A 15,837-nucleotide genomic window follows, 5' to 3' on the forward strand; every position below is an offset into this window, starting at 1 on the left:
GACTCTCTGGTTACTATGAGACCAGGTGTTTTTGGTTTTGTTTTGTTTTTTTAACACAATGAATTGGTTCCCTAGTATCCTCTAAAGGTGAATCTAATTTTTTTTGTATCATACTAAACTTACAAATTTGAATATACTTGATATGTTTTAATCCATTGCATTTATCAGCATACTGATGCTCAAATCTTTGGCCAGTTGGATCCTCTTTAAGCTGATTCCCAAACCCTCTGGATAGAACCCCAGTAGCTTTTCATAGCTTTCTATTTATCTGATATGTCAAGATATTCCAGACTCTTTTCACGGGCTTCCTGCCTCAGGCCTGGAATCAGCCATCTTTCCAAGTGGCTTGGTTCCTTTTGGTGGGGAATAGTATTTAGAGACACAATTAAGGTTCCAGGGGTGCTCATTCTACCGGGTTGGCCATTGTTTACATACGTTTCCAGTGGACAGAACTAGAAAATGAGTATTTTTTAAATGCAAAACACAGAATGAATCCAAATTGCTACCTCAGATTTATTTGCAGGATTTTTACTTAATCTCACTGATCTTACATTTGCTTCTGCTCTCACCCAAGCTGAAAGTCCTGGTTCCCAATGACACCCATATATATACATTTTTGCTTTATCTCACACTGCAAACATAATAGTTTCAGAACACCAATAACGATACCACCACAATACGATTACTGAATCAACAGTGAATCTGGGTGAATTACTCTACAACCTAGTATGGGGATAACTGTAAATTACAACTTAAAAGTAATGAAGTAAAATGATTGACACATTTGATTATATGGAAGCAAATGCTTTACATTTAATCCACATGAGTTATATCAGGCCCATTTTGCAGATGAGAAAACTGAAACTCAGAGAAATTAAATATCTTACCAAAGTTTAGTTATCAAATGGCAGAGATGGGATTAGAACGTAAAGAGATTCTAACTCATTGCACTCTGAGCCACCTAGTTCTGTTCACTGTAAACACATTCAGAAAATCCAGAAATAAACACTTCCCAAACCCTACTCATAACTGGGAAATGGGAAATAAAATCTTATTAATACTGCTAGGCTATTATTATTATTATTAGTTTGATAAAAACTTCAATGTTGAGTTGCAGAAGAGCTTTAAAAGGCACGAGAGTCTTGGGGGAGCACCTGAGTGGCTCCATTGGTTAAGCAGCTGACTTTTGATTTTGGCTCAGGTCATGATCTCACAGTTTGTGGGATCAAGCCCACAGCAGGCTCTGTGATGACAGTGCACACAGCCTGCTTGGGATTCTCTCTCCCTATCTGTCCCTCCCCAGCTCTCTCTCTCTCTCAAACTAACAAATAAACATTTAAAAAGACACATGATTCTTGGGAAAGAGACTTCAGGGCATTTTAAGTATAACACATAAGTATAGTATGACACTGAACATGGAAATTTACATCTTTTAGTTTTTATCCTTGGTCAGGACTCTGTTACATTATGGTGGCATATTCTTCGTCATATCTTTGTACCATGAAACATCATCTCAACCTTCAGAATTCTGCTTTAAATATAAGAAAACTGAAAGATCTTCAGATCTTTTAGTTTATTATCAGCAAAGACAGTGGCTTGGCCAATTCTTTTAATGGGAACAGTTCAAACTGTTTGTTGGGTTTATAAAGATAGAAGGTGTCAACTGATCAGAAGTTTCACTTCTTGGTTGGTACTTGGTATTTGTGCAAGCTAAGCAATTAGTTGCAAACCATTATTCCTGTCCTTTCCAGCTTTTAATTTGTTCACATTTTAATTATTCATTTCTTTCCATTGTGCTCATGACTAGTCAACAAATACTGAATTTCTGTTTCTTAAAAGAAAACTTTTATCTTTTTATTTTTTTAAGTTTATTTATTTATTTTGAGAGAGAGAGAGAGAAAGTGTGTGTGTGTGTGTGTGTGTGTGTGTGTGCGCACGCGCGCGCACGCGCGCGCGTGAGTGGGGGAGGGGCAGCAAAAGAGGGAGGGAGAGAATCCCAAACCACTGTCAGCACAGAACCTGACATGGGGCTCATCTCACAAAGAGTGAGATAATGACCTGAGCCGAGGTCAAGAGTTGGACACTTAACTGACTGAGCCACCCAGGTGCCCCTCTTCAATTATGCTTTTTCTCCATCAGGAGCCTGGCTGTTTTTAGGGGTTTGCGAGAGCAACGAAATTCTTCCATTCATTTCACAAAGATGTATTAAGCATTGACCTAATGTGCCAGGCATTGTTCTAGGTGTTGAAGATACAGGGAGGGTAACGTAGACAAGTTTCCACTCTCAAGGATCTTACCTTCTATAGGAGGAGACAGAGGAAAGACAATGAACAAATAAGTCAGATAATGTCAGGGAGTGACTTTTTCTGTGAAGAAAACGTTAAACACAGTGATGTGATAGGGACTGGGGCATGTCCTCAGCTTGGATGGTTGGAGAAGTCCCTGTCTCAGGTTTGAGTCACATGAAGACCCAGGCAGAGAAATGTCAGGCAGAAGAAACAAGTGCAAAGGCCCTGAGGCAGGAATATACTTGGTGTGTCTGAAGAAGAAAGAAACACAAGAGCTGGAGTGAACTGGACAAGGAAGAACACAGAGCTGGAGGGGAGTGAACTGCACTGAATGATGACTGACCTCTGAATATTTAAGAATTTGCTTATTTATTAGTTTGTGCATTTATACTCCATCTTGGTCTGGAAAGGATTTAGAATAGGTATTTGAATGTTGTTCTTCCTTAGAGCGCCTCTAGATTTGAGAAATATAAAAATGAGTCCTTTAGCAGGGAAAGTCCAACAGATAGAGCTGTGTTTGGGCATAAGCCCCATCGATGCAGGGTGTTTCCTTTTTTTCTTAAAAGCTCACATACCTGGAAATGTCATTTAAAAAATTATTTTCAAAGAAAATTGTCACACTGAATTTAATTTCAGACCAACAGACCCGTTATATTCTCTAATTAATCATGACACATGCTATTTACCAAACTCCTGTAAAAACAAATTTCTTTTGTACACATTACAAAGAAATGTTACATAAAATTAAGCACCAAGTAATGACTTTAATTTGCAGTTAGTTAATAATACACAGATGATCACGCGGCTGTAAAGGAAGCCGCTTGGGACATTAACAGATATGCTGGCACAGAGGAATTAGAAACAGGCAGACTGTGAGCTCTGGGTGGGAAATAAAGAGGATTCAAGAGTAAATGGACATTAGATGTTTCGACTTCCAGTAACAGAAACAGACCTGCTGAAGGCCTTTCCCAGGGAAGCCTGTCTAAGTGACTTTTAAGTTTCTTCATGGGTTTCTAAATTTATTTTTACCTCTTGCCCACCAAAAAGGTTTTAGAAAATTTAATGGAATTTTCATTTAACACGAGCTTGGCTGAATGACCTTAACTAAAAAGTTGTATGTGTGTGTGTTTTTCAGCTTTGTAAGAAATTTTAATTGTTTCAATTTCTATAAGCCGCTTTACTAGACTAATCTCTTGGCACTTAATGATTCCAAGCTAAGGAAGCCAGGGTGGCTCAGTCGATTAAGGGTCTGACTTTGATTCAAGTCATGGTCTCACAGCTCATGAGTTCGAGCCCCACATCAGGCTCTGTGCTGACAGCTCAGAGCCTGAAGCCTGCCTCGGATTCTGTGTCTCCCTCTCTGCCCCCCACACTCTCTCTTTCAAAAATAAATAAAAATTTTAAAAAAAGTTTAAAAAAATGATTCCAAGCTAAGATGCTCAACTTTACATTTTTAGAAATAAATATAAAATAAAGTCTTACTATCTGAAGTAAATCAATTTCTCTGAGGTCTACAGGCTACATAAGTAATCACACAAACAGACACACAACAACGAAAGTTCTCTATTTCATGTCATAGCAGATGGGATGGAAAACCAGTCTGCCCAGAGGATTTGTGATTAAAATTTGTTTAAACCTTGGGACACCTGGGTGGCTCAGTCAGTTAAGCATCTGACTCTTGGTTTCAGCTCAGGTTTGTGAGTTTGAGCCCCCACCAGGCTCTGCACTGACAGCATGGAGACTGCTTAGGATTCTCTCTCTCTCTCTCTCTCTCTCTCTCTCTCTCTGCACAACCCCCACCTCAAAAATAAATAAGCATTTAAAAATTTTTGTTTAAACCTCTAGAAAGGAGGAATGGAAAGTTGTCAGAAGACTGAAAATGGCTTGCCTCCTTCCTGCAGAACAACTTTTCTGATATTTTCTCAGTTTCACTGCTGCCACCTAAAAGCCATCTGAAAGGGGTTTGCACAATGAAAGATTCACGATGTCAAGAATCCTCTCAAGAGAGGAGTTCACTGTCTGGAGAAGCATTGAGAAACTCCTAAAGCCATTCGGGGCTCTCACCAACTCACAGTGTGACTCTTACCTTGTCACTTCATCTGTGCGTGTGCTTCCTTTGCTTTGTATGTGAAATGGGTATCAACTGACTATTTACTTCACGGTGTGGTTTCAACTTTCTCAACAGGTGACAAACATCCCTGTCATCTAGGTTGGAGATTATAGCGGCCCCACGATGCTTCTCTCAGGCACCTATAGCTGCTGCCTATTCACCCAAGGACACCGGGTGAAGGATTCTTATTCTTACTGATTATGGAGCAGGATGGGAAGGAGGAGGTCTGTATGACTTGATGCAGAGTTAAGGTTCACCATGGTCCTCGCCAGGCTTTGGGGCAATGAGATAATGCAGGCACACATCCCATTACGAAACTAATGATGAGCTGAAAATAAAAAGGAAATTTAGAGAAGGGAAGCCTCAGAAAGGGATTAATCAACAACTCCAAGGCAGTATCCTGCTGTGCTCATGTTTTCTGCAAATATTGACTCTGAAGGATTAAACACGTGCCTAACCACTATGTCACTGTCTCTGTGAAAGAGAGTTTCCATTTCACTCTCAGACCAAAGGCAATGCAGAACAATAGAGGCTAGGGCCCCTCCCTGCTCCAAGGATAGTGCCTTAACCCCCCTGCAGGGAGGGGCCAGTGCTACCCGTGTGGTAGTTGTTTGTGTGTGTTGAACTTCTGCTCCATCACCAGTGGTAGGAGTAGGGTGAATCACAAACATGCTACAAATATACATCCACACACACCTCATTGGAGCTGGAAGAAGAAAAGGGTGTAAAGAAGGGTTTTTTCTTCTTCCTTTGCATTTGCAAAGTCATTCCATACTTCACCGGAAGTAGTCTGGGACATGGAAAGAAGTCTGTTTGGACTTTAGGAGAGTTGGAAATGGGAGTGAGATTGGGAGAAAGGAAGTACACAGAAGGTTCTGGTGCCTAGGCAATTCAAACAGTATGGAATACAAGTCAGAGAAGAAGGGAATGATTTCTTTTTTTTTTTTTTTTTCTCCATTGAATGTGATTTATTTATTTTTTTATTTTTTTTAGATGATTCTCTTTTATTTTTTTTTTTCAGTATATGAAATTTATTGTCAAATTGGCTTCCATACAACACCCAGTGCTCATCCCAAAAGGTGCCCTCCTCAGTGCCCATCACCCACCCTCCCCTCCCTCCCACCCCCCATCAACCCTCAGTTTGTTCTCAGTTTTTAAGAGTCTCTTATGCTTTGGCTCTCTCCCACTCTAACCTCTTTTTTTTTTTTTCCTTCCCCTCCCCCATGGGTTTCTGTTAAGTTTCTCAGGATCCACATAAGAGTGAAAACATATGGTATCTGTCTTTCTTTGTATGGCTTATTTCACTTAGCATCACACTCTCCAGTTCCATCCACGTTGCTACAAAGGGCCATATTTCGTTCTTTCTCATTGCCACGTAGTACTCCATTGTGTATATAAACCACAATTTCTTTATCCATTCATCAGTTGATGGACATTTAGGCTCTTTCCATCATTTGGCTATTGTTGAGAGTGCTGCTATAAACACTGGGGTACAAGTGCCCCTATGCATCAGTAGTCCTGAATCCCTTGGGTAAATTCCTAGCAGTGCTATTGCTGGGTCATAGGGTAGGTCTATTTTTAATTTTTTGAGGAACCTCCACACTGTTTTCCAGAGTGGCTGCACCAGTTTGCATTCCCACCAACAGTGCAAGAGGGTTCCCGTTTCTCCACATCCTCTCCAGCAGGGAATGATTTCTTTAAAGATGAGGCTGCATTGGTTCTGGAAACCGGGGTCTCTCACTGGGCAAGTCGTGATTGTTTCAAACAAGATCATCTGGGAGCTGACTGAGAAGCCAAGTCACAAAGATTTGATGTGAAATGTTTGTACAATGTGAGACATGTATTCTTTCACATAAACTTCTTAGAGCAGACTGTCTCAGGCTTGACTACATCCTGATAGCATGTTTATTGGTCCTATAATTTGGATTTGATGTGTCATGGATTAGATGATGGCTCAGCAAATATTCACAGCTGCCTCCAACCACTGCCCCTCCATGCCTTCCTGGGAGAGTGCACTTTCCTACTCCACTGATGTTGGGTGTGGCCACATGACTTGTTTTGCCCAGTGGAATATTAGCAGACATGACACAAGCAGAGATGGAAAATACACTTGTGCATTTGGGCTGGCCCTTCTCGGGCTGCTGCCCCAAGAAGAAAATACCAAGCCTGGCCTGGTGGTCTAAAGAGGATGAAAAAAACATGTAGAGATGATCTGGATGCAATCTGTGGCTTGAAATCAAGGCCAGCTGAAGCGAGCTTGGATCAGCCAAATCCAAACGTAAGAGGGAAAATAAATGATAGCTCTTTCACGTCACTGAGATTGGGACTAGTTTGTGGCATAACATCACTGTGGCTGTAGCTACCTGATAGAAGCAGAACTGCTGACTGAGCACATCAAAAAGGCAAGGAACGTGTGTTGTATAGTGTTTATAGGGCACAGTGAGTGAGCAGAGTGGTGGAGTCCCCAGTAGGTGTGAGTAGAGCTGTGAATGGTGGGGGCTGCCATGTAGGGCATGATGCTCTTGCTGAACACAGATCAGGGTCAGAATTTGGCTGTCACTCTCTCTGGCGGCACCGGAGGTACTAAAACTGCTCTTGCAGCCCAAGGGTGGGTCCCTGAAGGATAACATTGTTCCCGGCAGAAATCGAGAGAATTTGGTGCCGATGTGGTCCGTAGCTACTCACAGTATGAACAGAAGCCACCAGGGCTGTCCACTCAGCACCTCTTACCAACCACAGAAGAAAATGTTTCTCGTTTTTATTTATTTTTTTTATTTTTTTATTTATTTATTTTTTTTTTTAATTTTTTTTCAACGTTTTTTATTTATTTTTGGGACAGAGAGAGACAGAGCATGAACGGGGGAGGGGCAGAGAGAGAGGGAGACACAGAATCGGAAACAGGCTCCAGGCTCCGAGCCATCAGTCCAGAGCCTGACGCGGGGCTCGAACTCACGGACCGCGAGATCGTGACCTGGCTGAAGTCGGACGCTTAACCGACTGCGCCACCCAGGCGCCCCTGTTTCTCGTTTTTAAAACAAAGGTGGAAGAAGGGCATTTTTCGTGCAGGTTGCTGTCCTTTATAACATAAACTGCTCAGCCCAAGGGAATTGAAATGGGTAGAAGTATATGCGGTCAGACAATGAATGGAGTTTGGGCAAAAAACTGTAAAGGAGACTGCTTGATTTTATTTTCTATTCATATGAGGTTTGTTTTTACAGTGGTCAGTGGTGCTGTTCTCACTGACACTGAGCATTCGCGGAAAGAGAGCTGTCAGACCTCTGTGATACCCAAGTGGGTATAATAAGATTTAGTATTATTAATTCATTTGCAAGACACAATTTTAATTAGATACCAGTTGTATGAATTTTGAGGACCACCACGTATTGGACAAAGGAAGTCGAGCTACCACATTTGCTGGCCCCCTGGTAGAAGTGAGGAGGCATTACTTTCGCCCCTAGGGAGAGTATGTTGGCCAGAATACTCACGGAGATACACCTTGGAAAACGGAGAGAAGACTGAGTGCTGGACAATCCCGTCCTGCCACTTGTCAACATGCCCCAGCCATTTGCATCTCTCTGGGATTCCTGATTGCTATGCTGGAAGTACTGTGAACTGGTAAACCCTCACTACCTGAGGTCCGGAGCTGGCCGTCAGTCCAGGACTCGTCAAGAGCAGCCAGAAGGCTCTGTCGGGCATGCCCCATGTTCCGTACAGACGGCTGAAACCATGAGTTTCTCTGATGCTCTGAGCGCTGCCAAGAAGGTGCTCTTTGCCATCTGTCTCAACTGTCTGCTGCAGAGCACACTGCTGGCAAAAGGGCTGCAGAGATGCTGGAGACTTCCAGTTGCAGAAACCTGTGAAGCCTGATGCGCGGCCCAAGCCTGGGTTGAGAGTGGGAGATGGGTGGAGGGCGTGGCGGGGAAGCCAGGGGCGGGGGGACTCCTGCAAAGCATAGCTCGAAGGCAGCCTGGCACCTCTTTCTTGACATCTACTGGCTCCTTATGCCCATTTGCACAGGTCTGCCCTTTTACTGGAGTCCACACAAGTGGCCGGGCCAGGGCTCTCGCGCAAAGTGCACATTCTGCACACCAAACGCCTTTCTTTTTGAACACTTGGAATGGAAAAGTTTGACTGGATTTGAAATTCATTTTCGTTATCACAAGAAATTTCAACATCCACATTGGTCAAAGAAAATAAAAAAGAAGAGCTCTTAGATTCTTTAAAGATAATTTCGACTGCTGTAAATTTTTGAATGGCTGTAAAAAAGGGCTTTAAATTTTTTATCACCTACTTGTGTGAACAAAGTTTCTCATCAATGGTGACTATCAAGAATTTGAAGAGATCATTAAAAAGACTTGATCAGGACTTGCTTGTAGCCATTTCAAACATAAAACTTGGTATAAAACAGTTATGTGCATGGAGACAAGCTCGACTTTCTCATTAAAATTTTTGGAAAAGATTTTATTTTGAGCTTTTATATGAATTTAATCTTTAATATCCATCTCGAGTGCTCTGTATTTTATTTTTATTATCATAGGAATAAAATACTAAAAAAAAATGCAATCGATGTTTTCATCCTGCCCGTATCTGTATCCTTAAGTCCCCCCCTCCCGTTTATTCCAGTGTAGTGTGCACATATTATCATATCCTGTCTTGGCTTCAAGTAGACACCAGAACACTTGGATGTTAATGCTAGTTTTCTGCTCTCTTGGACCAAATCGCATGAGCAACTTGGGCCTCAGTTCTCCTGTCTGTGAAATGACTGGATTGGATGAAATTATTTCTAAGGTTTACTCCAGTTGCCGAACTATTTTGAACCATCTATTGACTTCTGTGGTCATGACGAGGTTTTCTTTCTCATTAGGATTCATCTCAGTAATTGATCAGTGATTTTTGAATGACTTTAATACAAAATGGTCTTGCTACAAACCAAAGGGATTTGTATGAATTACACAGATAATAGAATTGGGTATGACTTTGTGACCAAAACACTTACTAGCAAAGAAAGTTTAGCCAGAGCCCGTGCCTTGATTTCGAAAAACTCAAGGTGCTACATGAATGCCACAAGCTTATTTCTCTAAGCTAAAATTCCTGCAAGCATTTACTTTGTTCCTGTAAGTTTACAAATGCAGACCAATTTGAAGGAAGCCATGATAGGATATAAGTTGAGAGGAGATGATGAGATGAGATGAGATGAGATGAGATGAGATGAGATGATGAGATGCTATGATGAGATGATATGAACACAAGCTCCCTTCGTGTTCAGAAGGCACTGCTGATATGGGCTGTGCCCTGTCAATCACTTTTACATCTCAACACTGCTGCCCATTTACTTCAAAGCCATCTCCTTCCACCTTTAGAGACAACTATCTCAGACTGAGAGTGAGGCTAAAGATCTGATTGACAATCACTACCTTTTAATCAACATGTTTTGAGCCAGAATTCTACCTTACTTGCCTTCTCTTTCCCACCCCCCTGTCTCTTTATGAGCAGACACAGAATAATAATAATAATAATAATAATAATAATAAAATAATAATAATAATAATAAATGAACCAGACACATTCAGCATTCAAAAGCAGATAAAAACTCTACTGTAGACCTTCAAATCGACATAATTTAGGAAAGGTCTGAAAAAGTACATTGCTGGATATCAGAAAACTTTGAAGTATTAAAGTTTCCATTTCAAAGGAAGGGACTCACAATAACTGAGCATGTGTGATCTGATCAGACATGGACAGCTTTGGCACAGACCCTCAAATATGTAAGTGCATGACTCTAAGTGCTTATAGGCACTCCTAACATTATAAATATGTGCAGCCTGGAGAAGTCTGAGTTACAGAAAAAAGTAGTAAGCATGCATCATGATGCCTCATACTCCCCTCCAAGATGTGTAGCTGCTCTTTCAAGGAAGACTGAACATCAAAAGCTATGTGAAGAAATGATCTAACATTGCCAGCTCATTTGTCCTATGAATTAGTGTCAACATCACACAAAACAGGCACTATACAGTGGAAACAAGAGTTCAGGGTTTGGTCTTTGGGTGAAGAAGATAAAGCAAAAGTCAGGACTCAGTGAGCTCTTAAAAACAATGGGGTCTCTTGGGTTCCAGCAGGAATTCAAGTTGCATAAATGGAGCATTTAGTAAAGATGAAAGACACCATAGAACTCTGTCTGTAAAATTCAAGAGCCTATATTGTAAAGCAATAGGAAGGAAATACCATGTATTAAGCACATTTGTAGGGCACTGTGGTAGGTGCTTTCTCATCCCTCGAGCTAAGTATAACCATAGTACCCTTCCCTTTCTAATCTGTGAGGAAGCTAGGACTAATGAAAAGGTTACAAAATTTAAGGGGTGTCTGGGTGGCTCAGTTTGTTAAGCGTCCGACTTCAGCGCAAGTCATGATCTCACAATTCGTGGGTTCAGGCCCCGCATTGGCTCTGTGCTGACAGCTCAGAGCCTGGAGCCTGCTTCGGATTCTGTGTCTCCCTCTCTCTCTGCCCCTCCCCCACTCATGCTCTGTTTCTCTCTGTCTCAAAAATAAATACACATAAAAATTTTTTAAAAAGAAAAGGTTACAAAGTTTGTTACAAAATTTGTTGTTGACTTTAAACATACATGTGATGGGTATGTCCGTTTCTTGGCCTTATTGAGGGGGTGTTCTCCAACATTAAGGTATCTTCCTTACTGGTTCCCTGGAAAACAACCATTGCAGCTATGTTCCTTGAAACCTTGAGGATTTTTGTCTTAATATTTCTGATCTAAATTCACTCACGCAAGGTATGAGGCAATTTAAATGGTTCCCAGGCATGTATTTGAAGGGGAGACATTTCTTAATCTAGCAGGAAGCCAAGAGCAATTCTCCAAAGGATTGGGGCTATCTCAGTGATGGGAGTATCTCCTCTGGGTTCCGGGGCTGCTGAGGGGGCCACACTGCTACAATACGTTTTTTTTCCCAACACTTTTTTGGCTGCACACTCCTTGATTGATTCTTCCCATGACAATTTTATAATATTTACTATAGGAGGAATAGAAAAACAATTCAGTCTTCTCTCTCACAAGATTGATCAAAATTTGAATGTTTATTATTCATAGGTTAGAAAAGTTCCTTGAGCTTCAAAACTTATTGCTACAAATGCTCTATCTATGAATTTCCACTGTAGTTATACTCCAAGAACAGGTAAAGCTCCAAGGAGAAAGCAAGGTCCTGAATGCGAGCCTTCTATTTCAAAATGTGGCCAGAGCCAACTAAAGGCAGAGTCACAGCACAGCTGGAGAAGCTGAGAATTCAAGGTCTTTTCCAAGGTGCAAGTGTTGCCTGCAGGAGAAAGCAGTCACCTGAGCTAGGAGACAAAGAGCATTGCCTCAGCCTGGGGGCATCACTGCCCTTGCCTGTGGTGGCTCTGGGGCTGCTGGCTGGGCTGGCCAGCTGGGCACAATTTCTCCATCCAACTGGTCCCTAATGACAGCTTCTTCTGCTGGGCCTCCTTCAGCATCCTGATCCATCTTTGCCTTCAACGAGAAGTATCCGGACCAGGCACTGCTCATTGGCCTGGGCTTATGGCCACCTGGCGTCCTGACCCCTATCCTCAGGTCAGGCCTGATGAGGAAGAGGGAGGTGAGGACCTGGGACTGGAAAGTGGGGAGGGGGGCTTCCTGGCTTGACCAGAGGGCTTCAAGTCTCCAAAAGCTGTGGCGCCAGGTAAGAAGCACCTCTCAAGCCAAAAAAAAAAAAAAAAAAAAAAAAAAGAAGACTGCTGATGAATTTACAGATGTGGCATGGTCATAAAAGGTTGAAGCAAAGAGTCACTTTTTAAAACCATCCATCATAAACACATTTTGATCAATCATGCTGGAGGAAAGACTGAATTACTTGTCTATCCTCTTTCTAGGAAATATGATAAAATCGTTATCATACAGAGGCAATCAAAGAATATGAAGGCAAGAAAAAAATTGGCGAAACCAGCATCATAGAACTGTATCAGTTCTAATAAACTAACAAAAATACTTTTTTGTTATTCAGCTATTGTTCTGGGTTTTTTGGAAATTTGTGGCATTTGTCAGTTTTATAAAATTTCTGATTTGGTATAATTTCTTCCCTTGTTCACATTGACTTTTCCACTCATGCCTGATTTTGCATTCATCTTTTTGAATGCTTTTTCTTAAAGAATGCCCCCTAAGTTAGAGCTTCAGGTGCCGTCAACTGGGCTCTGTCCCTTCTGTTCACTTCTGCTGGGACACAGAAGGCCATGCCCAGCATCCCTGTATTCAAGGCTGGTGTCTCTACCAACAGGGATGTGAGGAGTTGGTGCCTGGTTGGGTTTCTAGAAAGGACAATGGATCAGAGTGGGACTTCCATTCCATTTCTGGGTTACACTTGTTCTAATTATGTGCCCCTGGGCAGGACACTGTCGTGCCCTGTGACCAGACTTTCTCACCAGTAAAATGCGCTAAATAAGAGTGTCCTCATCACACAAGAATGTCCTGCATCTAGCAGTACGTATAGTAATAGCATTTCATAGCATTACATATAGATGCCAAAAACCTACGTAGAAGAAGGCGGTCAGCAAAAAGGAAAAATCTATTGCTATCATGCTTTTTCCTCTGGTTAGCAACAAACTGAGTTACCCGTAGCATCTTGGTGAAGCTTTACCGCCTTCATATGCTGTTCCCACATCACCCTTGAGACTTGTTGAAAACTGTCACATGTCCCTTTCTAAATTTCCCAAAGTGGAATTGGTGGTGGTGGTGGTGATGGTGAGTTTCCTCTTTTTTTTCTTTCTTTTTCTTTTTTTTTTTTAAATATAAATGGAAGAAGTGGAAACACCAATTTTCCCTCCTGTTTCCACTCACTGCTCTGTCTTTTTACCTTATTCAACCCTCTCCTCCCATATCCTCATTAGCCTCCCACCCAATCAATAGTCCAATGCCGATGCCCTCAACTTCCAGTCAGATCATGACCTGGCCATTGCCCTCTTCCAGCTCTTCCAGAGGCTTGTGAAACATCCTGGAATTGGGTTGATATTCCTCTCCTGCAGACAGAGCAAGAGGTGAGGGAAGACTGACAGAGGGTGACCTTGTTCACATTTGGGGAGGGCCCGCTAATGATGGGGCCACTGGTCACCCAGTGGGATCACTTGGACTCCTCTGTTTCCTGAAGAAGAAATCCCTGACCTGTATTCTCTTTCCTGTCACACCCTTACCCCTTATCCCCTCTCCCAAGCTCCTTTTGGCTTCTGAAATGTGCAGAAAATGAGCAGATGAAAGCAGGGGGAAATAATCCATAAGGTCAATGGCTAATCAGCCACACTTAAGCACCTAAGAAAGCAGAATAACACCCTCAAAGGTGTTATCAACACACGAGAAGAGCAATGAGTTGGTCCCATTCGGAAATTTTCTGTGTCTCTGTAAATTTGTTTCTCAAGGTAAATCACCAGTCTGTCTAGCCACATTTGTTAACAATGCGTGTAACTCTTAACGGCATCTCAAAAGCATACTTACTCTCAATTTCGCTTCTCATTCGTTTTTATGATGCTAGAGAAATTCAGATTATATAGGCTTTCTTTGTGCTGAGATGGTAATTTTATATCACTGTAGATTAATAGCATTTTTAGTGATATTTGGTATCACTCATTTGTCTCCTGTGGTCGTAAAGATATATATTTTTTCTAATTTGGCTTTGCCAACAAATAAAAAATAAGAGTCTTTTTCTGTTGAATGAGCGAAAAAACCATTCTGATCATGAAGAATTATTCCTTTTTAACGTCCCCACAACCCGCCATCTAATTGTTTTTGTTACTGCAGCAATACAGTTTCCACAAGAATGTGAGTGCGCGCCTGCGTGCATGCAGTTTGGCCTGCAGAAGAATCGCTCCTGCTTGCTCCTTGATCTTTACTTTGAGACTTTGAATTCTGATTACTGAACCTCCAGCTTATGTGTTTAAAGCCTGTTCATCCAGGCACCTCTGCTTAGGAAGACAGAAACCTCCTGTTTCTTCTCCCTCTTCTCCCTTGGTCCTAAAGTTTTGCAGATCTCTTTCCCTTGTGAGCATATTGATATGGCCAGAATTCTATTCTGAGAACTGGTCCTGCAGTGTTCACTTGGAGCAAGTACCCATTCCAGGGATGGCGATTATGGAGTAGAAAGGCAGTCAGACTCGCTTTAGCTATCAGCTTTTAAGAGCTTCCTCCATCTGCTAAAATGTGCACTGCGAAGTTGCACATAAAATGCTGATTAGTACCTCAGTGCAGATTCATATAATGATCTGCTCTCTCTTGGTTTACATCACACTCTCCTAACTACCTATTCACCTGTTCTATCGGAAAATTTTAATCATCTCTCTGACATTAGCTTGGCAATTTCAGCGGCCACTTCACAATCTTTCAAAGTCTTTCTGCTCCATTTCATTCCTATTTCTTTTCTGCTTGTGTTAATTATTTTTGCAGCCAGCATACGTGTTTGTCAATAATGCATTACATTTTCCATGTGTCAGTTCCTCAGCCCATCAAAGAACCCTGCTTTTTACATTCTGAATCTATTTTCCCCTTTCCCTACTCAGCTCATTTTGCTCTGGGCCTGCCTCTACTCCTCATTCTAAATCCATTGGAAGTTGCCTGGAACTTGGCACTTGCAAAGCAGTTGTGAATTTAATTGGTTCTAGTTCTCCATGGAGCAGTAGGCTTGGGTATGCAATGGCCTGCAAGTTGTCTGAGAGGCCCGTGACCTCTTTGGTACCTGAGATAACTTCAGTGTCCTCGCTTTCTGGGATGCCCACTTCTGGAATGTGCACAAGACAGTTTTCCCATCTTGAATCAAGGACCAGGACGTAAATCCCCCATTAAGCTTGAAGATCATGAAAAACAGTCCTGACTCGGTGACTCCATTCCCAGTGTGATGCCTTTGCTTAATGAAAAAAAAACAAAAGCCTTCTCTTTTGATTTTTATTTTTTTAGTTTGTATTTTGATTTATTTATTTACTTATTTATTTTTGAGAGACAGAGCGCCAGCTGGGGAGAGGGGCAGACGGAGAGGGGGAGAGAGAATCTCAAGCAGGCTCCACATCCAGCACGGAGCCCAAAGTGGGGCTCGATCTCATGAATCATGAGATCATGACCCGAGCCTAAATCAAGAGTGAGACGCTCAACCTACTGAGCCACCCAGGCGCCCCAAAGCCTTCTTTTTAAAAAAAAAAAATTTTTTTTTTATGTGTATAGTTGACACATTGGTTTCTGGTGTGCAACATAATGGTTCAACGTCTCTATATGTTATGCTATACTCACCACAAGTGTAGCCACCATCTGTCACTACACAACACTATTACAATGCCATTGACTGTATTCCCTGTGCTCTACCTTTCCTCCCATCTGGAAGCCTGTATCTCCCACTCCCCTTCACCCATTTTGCCCAACTCCCCCCTTCCCTCTGGCAACCACCAGT

This window comes from Panthera uncia (assembly GCF_023721935.1).
Source record: "Panthera uncia isolate 11264 chromosome C1 unlocalized genomic scaffold, Puncia_PCG_1.0 HiC_scaffold_3, whole genome shotgun sequence".
NCBI classification, from domain to species: Eukaryota; Metazoa; Chordata; class Mammalia; order Carnivora; family Felidae; genus Panthera; species Panthera uncia.